The sequence below is a fragment of the Tachysurus fulvidraco genome, chromosome 17, assembly GCF_022655615.1.
Source record: "Tachysurus fulvidraco isolate hzauxx_2018 chromosome 17, HZAU_PFXX_2.0, whole genome shotgun sequence".
NCBI classification, from domain to species: Eukaryota; Metazoa; Chordata; class Actinopteri; order Siluriformes; family Bagridae; genus Tachysurus; species Tachysurus fulvidraco.
Genome location: NC_062534.1, coordinates 5271224 through 5286145, shown reverse-complemented (window position 1 = coordinate 5286145; position 14922 = coordinate 5271224). Strand labels below are relative to the sequence as shown.

The 14922-nt window shown below is 37.7% G+C and overlaps 1 long non-coding RNA gene across 2 annotated transcripts; it reads right to left on the bottom strand.

Annotated features, from left to right (window-relative positions):
- Positions 1–1657: 1657 nt before the first annotated feature.
- On the bottom strand, positions 1658–10253 carry LOC125139117. 2 transcript variants are annotated; one of them, XR_007138235.1, is made up of 2 exons: positions 9592–10253; positions 1658–3232 (listed from the first exon to the last, which is right to left on the bottom strand). It is a non-coding gene; the product is annotated as an uncharacterized LOC125139117 (long non-coding RNA). The 2 variants fall into 2 exon arrangements; XR_007138236.1 differs by lacking the exon at positions 9592–10253 and adding an exon at positions 8878–9582.
- Positions 10254–14922: the final 4669 nt, after the last annotated feature.

Here is a 14922-nt window from a genome sequence, read left to right as displayed (position 1 = left end):
AACAAATTATTAAATAAAAAATATTATACAGCAAAAAACAATGCATAATCATTATTATATGGGGAAGGTTTAGTTTAGTGTCGGTGCTTTGTAACAGTCAGTACGTTTCCCAGTTCAGGAGAAGAGTTTGTGTTTCCCTGTAACAAGCCGTGTCGGAAGCTGGTGAAAGAACACTTGCTTATATTTACATCATTTTGAAAGACACCCTTACATTTTATCTAATTTTCTCAGATGTGCAATTGAGGGTTAAGAGCCTTGCACAGGGGCCTAGTAGTGGCAGTGGATTCAAACTTACAACCTTCCAATCAGTAATCTAACACCTTTACCACTGGGCTACCACATCCCCACTTATAGCTCTGTTTAACCACATACATTAAATGTAACTATAAATAGATAAAAAGCATGGTGAATATTGTTGGAAAATTCTTGTGAAATGTGTCAGAAATAAAAAGCACTTGTGGATTTTTATCCCAAATCCTATAACCTATGTATATATGGACTTATATATTTATATTCCTTGTTTACTTAATTTAAAGTGTTAGTACTTTTCCAGAACATTCTTTGCAACATTTCTAGAACTTTCTATGAAATCTTCTGGTTGTCCGGGTCCTTTCAGATTCCAGCCTATTAGAAACAAATCAAGGAAGCTGGTATAGCTGATGAAGCCTGAACATACTGTTCCTTTAACAATCAGAAGATTATTAAAATCCAAGCTGTCTGTTACTGAACATTTATTAATGTGAAAATAAAGAAACTTATTTCTGTCATTTCATCTTCACCACATTCTTTACATGCTCCCACTGCCATCGACGCCCAAGTCCGCATCTCAGCGCTGTGCACAGCGCTCATCCTAGCACACAGTTGCCATGGTAAAGGAGCCCTCCCGGTCTCTCAGTCTCCAAGGTACCGAGCCTATTGTCTTTGGTTTCTTTATTTAGATGAAAACATGATTTATTGTGCAGGATCATTGCCTGTTCCACCAGAGAGTCTGCACAGATACCTATCTACTTTATTCAACATCTTGACTCCACTTTGAGGGCTCTCAATCTTTGTATTCGTCCACAATACACTTTTATTATAAGCACGTTGGACATTGAAGGTTTAGCATGCTGGCTTGTTTTCACACCAGCACAGGAAATGCATATACATACTGGAAGGTGACTGTGGTATCACAGGTAGGCGAAAGCTTTCTCCAACTCTCTGTCAGTGAGGCTATTTTACTATGCAAAATGATCTGATGAAGTGTAGGACTGTGGTTGGAAACTACAGTACACAGTTTTGTTTTGTTCCATGACCATTGATGGTATATTTGCAATGCTGATACAAGGCTCAAATTCAGCCTACTGACCAACCTGGGCTGCTTATATGCAAAAATATATACAGCTGGAAAAAATGACATGACACTATGAAACACTTGTGTTAGTAGATAACGACAAATAATAAAAAATGTAAATCATGTAGAACACCAGGAATAATTCCTTGGCTATCATGTACCATTAAAATCATTTAAGTTATTAAAATATTAAACCATAGATAGATAGATAGTAAAAATAGATTTTTACTAGTTTTATACAAGGAACGATAAAGTTCAGTACTCTTATTTTGTATTTTTATTTTGTGTTCTAATGTATTGAACAAAAATAAAACAAATTGTGTATGAATTTGATATTGATTTTTATTTATTCGCTACAAAAACAGTTAAAAACTAAAAAAACGTCTCCATTCACAATTTTGCCAGCAACTATTTTGCTAACCCTAGCTAGCTGCAGTTCTAGTTATATGAGAAAGCGCTAACACAGATAGATTGAGTGTTTGTGATTAGACAGTGTTAAATAGTAGTGACAGTGTACTGGTATCAAAAGCTACAGTAGATGCTACAGTTCATTTAAGAGAAGTACGAGACAAACGTGAGGTAAAACTTTGGGTAGCTTAGGTTACATTTTCACTGCAGTTATTTTTCTTCTCAGGATTTCATCAAGGTCTCTTTTATTACACTGCAGAATCGCTATAACACGTGTCATAATAAGTGTTTGACGTAGTTAGATTTCAAAGGCTACTTCCAGCAACAAAAACCAAGAAGTTTGACCAAAAAGAACCAACCGGGTCATGTTTTACCAACACATTCGTATGTGTTTGGCACAATGCATCTCCTCACAGCACAAGCTGTTCTGCTGATCACAGGACTCACAACAGATTGACAACTTTCTTTAAAGGTACACACCCTAGAAATATAACTATAACCCATGGGTGTATACTTTTACAGAACGTTGTCATTCCAGAACATACTTATTTTTATTTTTTTTCCATCATTATATTTGCTGAAATCAAAATAGCACTGACTAATGACTACCGTACACTCCAAAACCATCGCTGTAATATTTTATGTACTATTTTGAGTAGTTAAAGCATGCATGATAAATCATTGTGTTGTGGGTCCAAAAGTCTGCCTTCATTACAAAGAACTTTTTTTTTTTCCGGTTATGTTTTGCAATTTTACAACATTAAATTAGTCATTAAGTGAGTTTATTCAAAAGTTCTCTCTAAAGGAGACATAAAAGTCGTATCTAATATGGGGTTAAAGGTCAAGGTAAAGCCAAACTGACACAACACCAGCACTGTTACTCGCTCAAATATGACCAATAACACTGTTTTTCTTTAGACCACATATATGACATGGACTAGAATAAAAGAGAATTTTTCGATAGATTTCACTGACATACAACAATTTGTCAAACAGATTACAATGTGTCCCAGTTCTACATTCTTAAATTAGCATCACATAAATAAAAGATTGTACTCGTTTTAGGTAAAATAAAATAATAATAATAAAAAGACTTATTGGACTCTATTGTGGACACTACAGTACATAAAATAGTATTAAAAACTGTACAACTTTGTACAAGCTTTGTGTGTTTATGCTCATGTGTGAGTGTGAGTGTGAGTGTGTACTGTAGGAACCAAAGGAGTCGAGACCAATAAAACAGGCCTGTTATGAGGCTAACCTCTAACCACAGTCATATCCATTTTCCAGCACAGCACAGCTCAGCTGTCATTTGTTGTCTGGGTGCAATTATCAAGCTTTGCGAACAGGGAAGTGATGTCACTTCCTGTGCTCCGTGATATCACAAACCCAGAAATGGAGAGTCCACATTGCTGACGCGTGGAAAACGGAAGCAGCTTCTTTCTCACTCTGCCACACAGATGCGATGCAGCCAGCAAGACCCTAAAATAACTGTAAACACACACATACACATCATAAGCAGATGTTTAAACCACCAAAATCAATTTAAGACACTTGCCTACTAACTGCTATGTCTAAAGTTCTTCCCCTCTTGCCCTCAGGTTCATGTAAAGTTGCTTTATTGTTATTAAATCCTGTGAACTGCTGTTGCTGTATTATTATGAATTGTTCCCAAGTTCACAATAAAAGGAAAATTACTCATATGCGATCTCAAATAAAATCATTTAAACCAATTATCCATGTACAGTACAGTTCACTCATTTGTGCAGTGATGCAGAGTTATTTATAATGTTAGATTTTTATAGTATAGGACTCCCACATGACTGAGCACATATTTTTGTCAAAGCACTTATAGAGAGGCCTCGATTTAAGTGTTTAATAAGGTAATAAACAACAGCTAAACATGTCTCAGCAGGCTCCTAGGCTAAGGAGCTGGAGTTGTCTAACTGGTCACGATTGGGAAAATCTTCCCATCCCTGAGGCGAACGTCCTTGTCCTTCACTGTCTGGGCAAAAAAAACAATTGTAAAAGATAAAATTTAACTTTTTTTGCGGCACAGATTTACGCCAGGAACCTTGTGACATTATACTCAGATGCTACTTGTATTTTCTGCTTGGCTCCAAGTTCATAGAGCAATAAATAAATAAATAAATAAATAAATAAATAAATAAATAAATTCACCTGAATAATAGGTTCAGATTTCATAAGGAAATAAAATTCATCAGCATTTAGGTGTTTTGACCTAAAAATCGTGCTTTTCTGATTAAATCAGAGGCAAGAATAAACATGAATTAACAATAATGTCGGGAAAAAAATCAATTCACTAAAAGGAAAAGGGCAAAGGATGTGAAAAACGTATTTTTATTTATGTTAACGTTGACCTGCGAATTATCTATGATCTCTTCGGTCAGCAAATAAAAATAGAGAAATTGCTTATGAGTAAGGAGAAGTTACACTGAATTAATTAATTAATTAATTACACAGAGTATTGACATGTTTTGACCCCATACACCTGAATAGCCTGCTTTATCTGTTTAAAGCAGCAATCAGAATAATCGTGAATAAACAATAAATGCAGAAAATGTAATTCACTGAAAGAAAAGATGAGGGAGGTGAAAGACGTGTATTTGCTTCTTGTAGTATTTATTTTTTTTTTCAGAAGAGCTATATAATCGCACTACCCTGTGTCACTCAGATGAGAATGAACCTTTTGAGACTGGTTCCTCTCAAGGTTTCTTCCTAATTATCATCTCAGGGCGTTTTTATTTATAATTTCTCATTTTTATCCTGAATTTGTATTTTCTCATAAAGCTGCTTCGTGACAATATCCTTTGTTAAACGAGCTATTCAAATAAAAATGAATTTGACTTTGATCTGTGAATTCGCAAGCCTCAAAAGCCATAAGAGGGCGGGACTATTGTCGCTATTGTCAGCAAAAAAAGGAGGATTTGCTTATTATTAAGGAGAGGTTACATGGGTTATACTGTATGTTGTGTATTGTGCTTATGGAAAAAAAAAGTCTGTTTTGTAAAACGAGAAATTTTTTGTGTAGCGATCTATCTATCTATCTATCTATCTATCTATCTATCTATCTATCTATCTATCTATCTATCTATCTATCTATCTATCTATCTATCTATCAGGTTACAGCACCAGCACTTTGATCTTTGCTTAGAAGTTGAGGAAGCTCAGATTTTTCACCCCCACCCCTTCAATTTAACCCCTGGCAATAATGTCCCTTCCACAGACCACCTTGGGAATCACACTGCTTTATCTGATTACATGATTGCTTAAAGGGGAAAGATTTATGACAGCAGAGAACCAAAACCGAGATGAAGTTTTTAAAAATAAGGTTGTATTCGAGCTGTTCTGTTCGCTGAATATTATTATGACGTGCTGATATTCCATTTATTTCTGCTGACTACCTGCAAATTTGCAAGTTTCTGCTGTCAGCATGCAATACAAAGTGGGTTGAGGAGTTTCAGTGAACACAGCACCAGGTTGATTTTTTTTCACATTAGAGCTTGCTGTAGGAACACGCTCGCTTAAGTCTAAAGAATAAAAGCCGAACAGCTCGCTAAGAGGAAGTGAGTCATTTCATTTTCTCTCAGGGTCAATGCGAAAGGTCAGCAGTCATCGTGCACACACAGACACACACACAAAAAAAAGAAGCCCTGCTTGGGGAGAGGAAAAGAAAAGAAAGAATGAAAGGTTTGGGAGCCTGTTTTCTCCCTGCCCAGTAGGATGCATTGGAATCTTCACAGGAGAGAGGGAGAGAGAGAGAGAGAGAGAGAGAGAGAGAGAGAGAGAGAGAGAGAGAGAGAGAGAGAGAGAGAGAGAGAGAGAGAGAGAGGATGAGGAGGAGGGAGACTGGAGTGAGTCCAGGGGAACTCCAGCTCCACATGACAGAGTTGAAAAAGAGCCACAAAAGAGCCAGAGCATGTTTCAGGCAGGATATTTTTCATCCCAACCATGTTACAGTGAATCTCAGAACATATACATTTATAATAATATTTTAATTCTCAAATCAGAATCCATTTTTAGGACAAAACTAATCACTGTCATAAAAACTCTATAACTGTGTCCTGTGTTTTTTTTTTAAATAACATGGTGTAGCTGAAGATTGGAAAAAGACCAGCTGACGGCTCCCCAATCTTTATTAACTCTCTCTCTCTCGGTTTTCTGTGCCAACTCTAAAATCGGTTCTCGGCTAACTGGAATGAAAACCGAACGGATCCTCTGTTTGTCTCCTCCGCCTCAATGTTTGATGTCTTTTGAGATGCTTTTCTGTGCACTATGGTTGTAAAGAGCGCTACTGTATATGAGTTAGATTTCCTGTCAGCTTGAAGCAGCCTGGCTATTATTTTCTTTTTTCTGACCTCTCTCATAAACAACGAATATTTAGACCCAAAGCAACTGCCACTCAATAAATGAATTTTATTTTGGCACCATTGCGTGTACAGTGCTGTGTGTGTGAAATCCCAGGAGATCAGTGCTTTCTGAGCCCGTCTGGAACCAACAGCCATGCCAAGTCACTGAGATCACTGAGATTTTTTCCCTCATTCTGATGTTTGATGTGAACTCTTGATCCGTATCTGTATGATCTTATGCCTTGTGCTGTTTCCACACGAATGACTGTATAATTACACCAAGGAACAAGGCTATGGGTGTTCCTGTTAAAGTAGCCGCTGAGTTTATACACTACAACACATAACGTATTTATACAGTATATACGCTCAGGCTGTGAGTTTATTAGTTCCTTTATTAGGTATACCTAATAAAAAAAACAGCCCAGTGTATACATATTTATTTATAGCCACACATATACACTTGGCAGTTTATTATCTCCAACTAATCAAGTAATAAACTTCCAGTTGTGTGTAAATCACAGCTTAATAAACAGTCGGTTATTTTAATGAACAAATCTGTCCATTCTGGATCTTTACCACGAACCCGTGATCTAAACCGGTGTTTAAACGGATCGTCTTGTTAAAGTGAAGTGGTTCAAAAGAGTTTGTGGACTGTTATGATGTGTGAGATCTTTAACACGGTTTGATAGCACTGAGCAATAGGCGCGTGATTGCAATGGGTGTTTAGAGGCTGCTTTAACGAAGGCTATTTTTCAAGCAACACATAATTTCTTGACATGATGGATATACTGTCAGGGTGTGTTTATGAGGTGATTCTCTCGAGTAAATAGCGTCGCTGTAGAGGCACTCGCCGCAGCATTCTTACGAAACCCGGCTCGTGTGGTTAGAGCCTGGCTAACTACATGGAGAGAGGAGCACAAATGATTACAGACTGGCAGTGTAGAAACTTGTGGAAGCTTAGCAATGTTATATCTCTGAATCACTTTCTCTCTGCGTTGCCATAGTAACTTATTAAGTCTCATCTGAGTCGTCCCGAGTGTCCGCTCGGGCAGCATACTATATATCATAGCCACTTTTTAGTTTCTTTCCACACAGATGACGAAGGCTGCTAATTCACTTTCTTTAGGGTCAGCTGACCTTATCACCTTTTCTGCCTTTGAGACGGAGCGAACGGAAGAGTGAGTAAGAGTAGAGTGAAATTGAGAGATAAAGAGAGAGTGACTTTCCTGTTCTCTGGGTTTACATAAATAGCCTTGGCCAGTTGGATTGGCATAATGGACCTGTGTGCTGTCACATATTTCCAGCAGAGAAGGTGTCATCTTGTTAACCATAGCCTTACTTAGCTTCATAACAAGCCTACTGCTATTATTATATCAGTAGAAAACCTTTATTGCCTCTGCGGTGCCTCTAACACACGTCACCCTGCTGTAACAGGAATTCCATGCGATTACTCGAACGACTTTTTGACCAAATCAATAAACAGAAAACCTGTGTGTCGATACAGACCTCTGCCATCGAGTCATAGAGCCGTGAGTTTCGTGTACAGGAGAACACACGCCACATGAAAAGATGCTAAAGCTAACAGCGTCCATCAGAATCTGTTAGAATCTAGCCACTCAGTCTTGCCTTGCAGAAGTTCTCTTGTTTTAAGTGATCAGAATAAGTCAGCGTGTTCCACTAACAAGATTAGCACAAACGCTCTGTGGTTTGAATCAAAAAATAACCAAACACCATTGTTTAAGCAGTTTATTTTGGTCGATTGAAACCCCTATATTTAGCCGCTGTGGCTTTTGAAGAGCATGGAAAAGGTGACTGAGTTTGTTTTTCACTGCAACATTTCCTGTGTGCCGCGAGGAGAGGAAAACCACACGCTCTGTGACGCTGCAGCTCAACACACACAGAAAGGGCAAGTCAGAGGCGTGGAAAACAAGACAGCAGGAAGAGGCCAAAAAAAGAAGGAAAAAAAAACAACTCATTGCTTGCTTTGTTAATCAGATCTAAAAAGCGCTTTCCTTTTGAAAGTGCAGGAGAATTAGCACTTCCTTTGATATCAGCAGTGATGAAACCGTTTCTGTGGTGAGACACAGTCATGAGAAACGTCAGCGATGTATATCAGATATATACAGTTCGGCTGTACCAAAATTAGACTTATTGAGTCATAGTAAAAAATCCATGTCCTTAAATCGGTAGAATTTATAGGATATAAGATTTTTTTAAATACTTATTTTTGACTGTATGATTTAAAAATAATGCAAGAAATAAATTACTACTTACACTACTTATTATTTATTCATTTATTTATTGATTTAAGGCTCTTATGTTTTGTACAACATAAACACCAAACTGTTGATTTATTTGTATTTATTTTTTTATTTTAGGCATATTTTGAGGATATTGCTATATATTGCTATATATTGAGGATACACACTATGACATGAGTGTGTATGATGAATATGATAAATTTGACATTTTGGTCTTTTTTGTCACTTCCAGAACATTACATTTGGGGATATTTATTTATTTATTTATTTATTTATTTATTTATTTATTTATTTAAATTGAATTTTCCTCACCTTCAGTACTTTATACTTTCATGCTGGCTGATGCTAAAATACAACCAGTGAGGTGAAGGTCTATGAGTGGAAATATATTGTTGAGTAAAGAATTTAGAGAAAAACAAATTGCCAGACTTTTGAATTAATGGCAACTTAAATAATCAGGCTTCACAACTGCGCTAAGCAGAAAAGCATCTCAGAATGCACAAACCTTGAGGTGGTTGAGACACAACAGCAGAAGAACACATCAGGTTCCACTCCATTCAGCCAAGAACCTCACCAAAAGTGGGGAGTGTGGAAATTTTTCACTATTTAACTTTTAAGCACAGTTAATGGGAACAACTGATCTTTACACGCAGCTCTTCTTAAAGGTGGCCTATGACCTAGATAGTGAACTGAGTCAAGCTCAACACTAGACTGTCTGGTTTAAGATCTCTGTCTATTCAAGATAACAGCAAATATCCTTTACTCGGTATTTCAGTACACCTCTAACAGACCACAGATAATAGTGGCCCCGCCCACTTAAGATGACTGGCAGATAAAACTAGGAAAGGGAAAAGTAAATGACGTAAATGAAACAAAGACACACACACACACACACACACACACACACACACACACACACACACACACACACACACACACACACACACACACACACACACAGAGTTATATTGAGAGAGAGAGAGAGAGAGAGAGAGAGAGAGAGAGAGAGAGAGAGAAGAAAAAGAAAGTACACCCTCCAATATAGTGTATTCCTCTCTACAGAACAAACAAATAACCAGAAGTGACACTCATCTCTTCCCCAAAAGTAACCCTGCATAAGAAGCCCTTCCTACTTTTACAGTCATTACGATACTTAGCTTACAGTAGGTGTTAGTAATGAAATGTACAAGAAGAGTTAATCATCACAAGGTATGACTACCTCGGGTTCCATAGTTGTGTCTACATCATGCCAAGTAGAAAGGACATCACCTCAGCACACACAAAGTGAAACTGAAAGAGATATGAGGAAATAGTGATGAGTGTGTCTGCAATGTGTGCTACATCGTGCTGTAGACTGTGGTGAGACGTTCTTTACAAAATCAGGAAGTAAGTCTAGAACACATCTTTCCATCGATTGTGTCCTGTAGCTGAGTGGAGCAATGACCTGGCATGTATTTCAACAAGAGATGTTTTTCTCTTTATCTCCTGTACATATGTTATGAGATAATTGCTCCTAGATGATTTGAATTTGAATTGGAAATTAGAGTTAACTGTGTCTTTTAGCTGATAGTAAGTTTAAAAAAAGTAGGTAGCCTACTCGATTTCCGATAACCACAGGCGGCCCTCTAGAAATCCATAGATAGCACCGAGCAGCGTGCTTTCCGAACATATCCGCAATTAACAAGAGGTCAGCTTGTCTACTCTATAGCGCTGAAAGCTCCACATCGCACCAACAAGGTTGCTATGGGGACTGGAAGAAGTGCTCCTGCATGCTCCTGTAGAAGGTATTGAGAATGTGTTCCAATCAACGGTTATGAAAAAGGAATGTGTTGGCAAGGTTGACCTCTCTCCAGCTCGCTCTCTCACTTTCCTTTTCACCCCAGGGTCAGACTGACAGTGTGGACTATTGAGTTATTTTAATCGACTTGTAGTTTTCTTCGCCAAGTGCATGTCTGGCAGGATAGCTCTTGCTGTGGATAGGTTCAGTATTTTTTTCCCAGTTCCGGTTGTAACACTGTACACACCAGACTTTGGCTTTCTGCTCTTTCAATATTGCCGTAGAAATGTGGAAACGTGGCCACAAGTCTCGGCACCAGCAGGGAGGAACGGACGGCTGGATGAGTGACAGGGCCATCGCTGTGGCCGTCTGGTTGCAATACTTACGCGCACACACACACACACACACACACACACACACACACACACACACACACACACACACACACACACACACACACACACACACACACATACACTGTGTGGTGCTGGAAGCACAGGTTACCATCACTCTGCAGCCAGAGTGACACACAATTTCCAGAAAAAAACATGCGCCGGAGGTTCGAAGCTCTGAATAACTCCAGCGGAAGCTTTGTGACTAAGCCATGCAGACATTTTAATTGCTCCTTAATGACATGAAAATCTTTTACAAATTTCAGACAGAACAAGAAAAAAGCGACAACTCAGACTGATGATGTCGTCGAGAACCTTTTTTCTTTTTCTCCCTTCATTCTTTTTCGGCACAAAATTTGAGAGACACTTCAAACTCTCTCCTCGTTTCATTTCGCTCACTTCTTTCTCTTTTTTAATGTACCGTGAAAGTGCATGCTCTTACTTGTTCTTACTCTAAGCTCACCTCTGACAAAATGCCAAGGTGAGGATTTGACACAGAGGTTTACAAAAGGACACGAGAACACCGAGACAGTTTGGGAGAAAAAAGGAAGAGACTGAGGAACTGGGGGAAAAAAAGAAGGTTTAAACTTTTGAGAGAGTGTAATATGGATTGGCAAATGACCCCCAGGCAAAGCAGACGGGGGAAAAAAACAAAACAAAGACAACAAAACATGGCTCGTGTAATGTGTTTTTGCTGTAAGTGTCATCTGGCGGGTTTACTGAGACGAGTGATTGAGTGTCGAAGCTTCTCGTGAGCTTTTTTTCCTCTTTCGCCGTCTGGGTGCAGCATCAAATGATCTCAACGTCAGCTGCATGCTCTGAAATCCATGTCGGAGACTTCAGACATGTAATGCTTATTGGATGTCTCATATGATACAGAAGATTAGTTCAGGGTCCAATATTCAGTTCATGAACAACTATATTTGCACACTAGAGCTTTTGATAACTATCTTAAAACAATGGAAGAATTCATACCTTTATACTAAATGGAGTTCATTAGCCAAGATTGTTTAGTGTAACACTGACTTATTGTTTACTTATTCACTTTAATTCATAGTATTGATTATGCGTTATGTATTAGAAACAGTGAAAATTATAACCGGTGCCTACTAGGAGTTTAAAGAATTTAACAGTATCACAGACTTGTTAACGTTGATTGTACTGGATCTCAGCGAGGGACGGGGTTGCTAGGTCTCAGCAAAATCTCCATCTAATAAAATAATAATAAAAAAAAAAAAGGCACCACAAAGCATGTGCATTTTTTTTGCAGTATCCTTAATATATATATATTTTCCCCCCCAATTTTTTTTTATTTATTTATTTGTTTGTTTGTTTGTTTTTAGAATATCCTGCTACTGCCATTATCCACTCCATAATCTAGTTTTTTTCTCCCAATCTTTGGACTCTATCCTACAACAGAAATATCATAGACACCGTCTGCACTTACACTTTCCTTTTGTTTGCCGTACCCTTTGTTTGCTTTGTTTAATTTTGCCATCTGCAGACTAACCGCCAAAAAACCACAAGCAAACAAACAAAAAACCCACAAAGGGCTTCCTTTTTTCCTCAACCTTGTTCCAAAACCCGAATTCTTGTCTGACCCTGTCAAACCCCTTCCAAGAAGGTCCGAAGGTGTTTTCTAATCTGTGACCATCTGTAACAGCAGCTCTGACTGCAGTTCTGGCTGCAAGGCAAATCACAGGTTTATATTAATATGCCACTTCTAATGATGTTACGGTTTCTATAGGAACGACCGACGTAGTCACGGCGATGTCTGTGGCAGAAGCTCTACTGTATATGAGTCTAAAAATAGAGGTAGAATTATAACAGATGAAAAAAAACCTAATCATTGATATACTGAACCTTTCTGTAAGCAAATGATTATTGATTACAGTCTCTGGTGATTGTGCTTAAAAACAAACAGATAGTTTTCCATCTTGGGAAAGTCTTCAAGATGAGGGACGTTTTTGTGCTTCCTGAGCTTTTTTTATTGGATGTTTGTTTTATTGATTTCAGGACAGACTGAAATAAAGAGGCTGCTGAAGAAACTATGGTTTTGAACTATTATTACAAGTAATAACAAGGAACTAACTGATTTTTGGACTCAAGGAACAGATTAGTATTGCTTGTTTTTTTTTTTGTTTTTTTTTTGGAAGTTAATCAAATTTCAGGTGGTAACAGTATCTCCACATGGTGCTGAGTTGCATTATTTCACTTATTTACTGTATCTACTCAATCCATTACTGATTATTTGCCTATAACAGCATGACTTTAATTATTATTATTACTATTATTATTTTTTACTTCTTATAGCTGCTCCCTGGTCAAGGTTCATCACAGCAAATCACATGGTCTGCATGTTAGATTTTTGTATTTCCATTTTTATCCTGACTTTAGACCGGCACTGAGAGTTAACTCTTCGATGGCTGGGTTAGCGTCCTGCCCGGGAAACGAACCCAGGCCACGGAAATGAGAGCACTGGATCCTGCTGCTGGACCATCTGGAGGTTAGCATGCTTTTAAATAACTAATTTAATAAAAGTTTACAAAGAAACATAAATATTGTTCAGTTCGATATTTGGCCGACATGCTGTCAATGACAGAACTTACAGAACAACAGAACTTTCCTTCAGCACTGTAGTACAATAGAGGCAGCCATCTAGGAAAAACAAATGATCATTTCTCAGCACTTATACCAGAAAGCTGGAAGACAAACCTAAGACTATTCCATTCTTCTGCTTAAATTGGCTTTCAGTCATTATTTAAAAGGACACAAGTCTGATCTAAAGTGAGTCGGGACTCTGTTGGCTTTCAGTAAGAGACATGTGTTTGTCTCACTTTTGGATAAACAGAATTTTAGTGGTTGATGATAACACCTCAAATAGGTTTGATATCAACATTTACCTTGATGATAGAAACATTTGGCTGAAATATAAAGTTTTTTTCTCAACTTTCCTATGGGTATATTGGCACTAGCAGGAATACTCATAAAATACTATGATTTCTACGGTGTCTACTTTCACATGAACTTCATATTAAACACCACTGTGGAGTGAGACACAATAAAGACATTTAATACTGAACGTCTGACACAACAAAACAGGCACAAACTCCATTTTTTTTTTGTCTTTGGGAAAAAGAGATTAGAAGCAAGCGTCCTTCAAATGTTTAGATAAAGTTTCTAGCTTTTTTAATAGATTCTTCTTGGAAAGTTTACTGCAAAACTATATAAAACTTTATTATGCTAACTACAGCATATTTTTAGACAGTATGCACGAGTGAACTTAAATCTGAACTTAAAATATAGACTAACCCAGCTATTTACCTCAATGTTGTTTGAGACAAATGATGATATTCTGCAGAATGTGATTTTTTTAGGAGGTTTTATTATCATTGCAGCTTTGATGCGAATATGGGACACCAAACCAATATCCTGACTGATTCACTCCATTCAGAGTGAGTGGAAAATTGTACAAAGAATTTTTTTTTTTTTTCTGAAACATACATTTTATTGTCTAGGTCACAGTACTTTCTAGAAGGAATATTTTATTGTGATATTTTAGTCTAGTGGTTTAGTGTCCCACTAAACCAAACCAACTGGGGGAGGTGGTTGGAATGGATATGTTTCTGGTTGAAGGAGTGGTTAAAGGCATTTTATAAAACAATACAGCGACAGTGTAAAGAGAGGAAGATGTAACAAAAAACCAGTGAGAAAGAAATATATCTGGGTCACTGTTATGACCAACAACTTCCTCTGAAATAAATAAAGCAAGCTTGCTTATCAACTTATCGTGTAGACTACAGACGCTACAGACTGTGTATATTTAAATGAAATCATATTTTAAACCCATTAGTCCATATTCGTATTTGTTAATATACAGTTAAAGGTCCTGCACACTGAAGAAGTTGTCCAGATCTTTAAAGAAAAAGCCGACACTCCAGGTTTTTAATCTAATGAGAGCAAAAAAGCAGTGGCATGTTTTGAAGTTAACGGTGACAGCCACAGGAATCGTAAGAGAAAGTTCACCACATGCCTCATTTCTGTCAGAATAAATTTACCTCTTCCTGCAAAAATCTGTGTGGGAAAAAAAAGAGTAGAGGTATGTCTTTTATACATTAGCACTGATGTTTCTCAGATCTTTAAGACTCCAGCAGGGAAACAGGCAGACTCGGAGGAGCTGAACCTCACACGGCACTAGAACCTGGTGCACGAAGAATGACATTTAAGTGAAAACATCATTCTGCCTTCTTGTTCTTTCATCTCCCTCATTTGTGGATAGACAGGTGCAAACGTTGGCTGGCTTTTTACACAATTTCCCTATTATTAAAGAGTAAGTCACTAAGCCAGAGTTCCTGCGTTTGCTTTGTTCCTATTTTAAAAC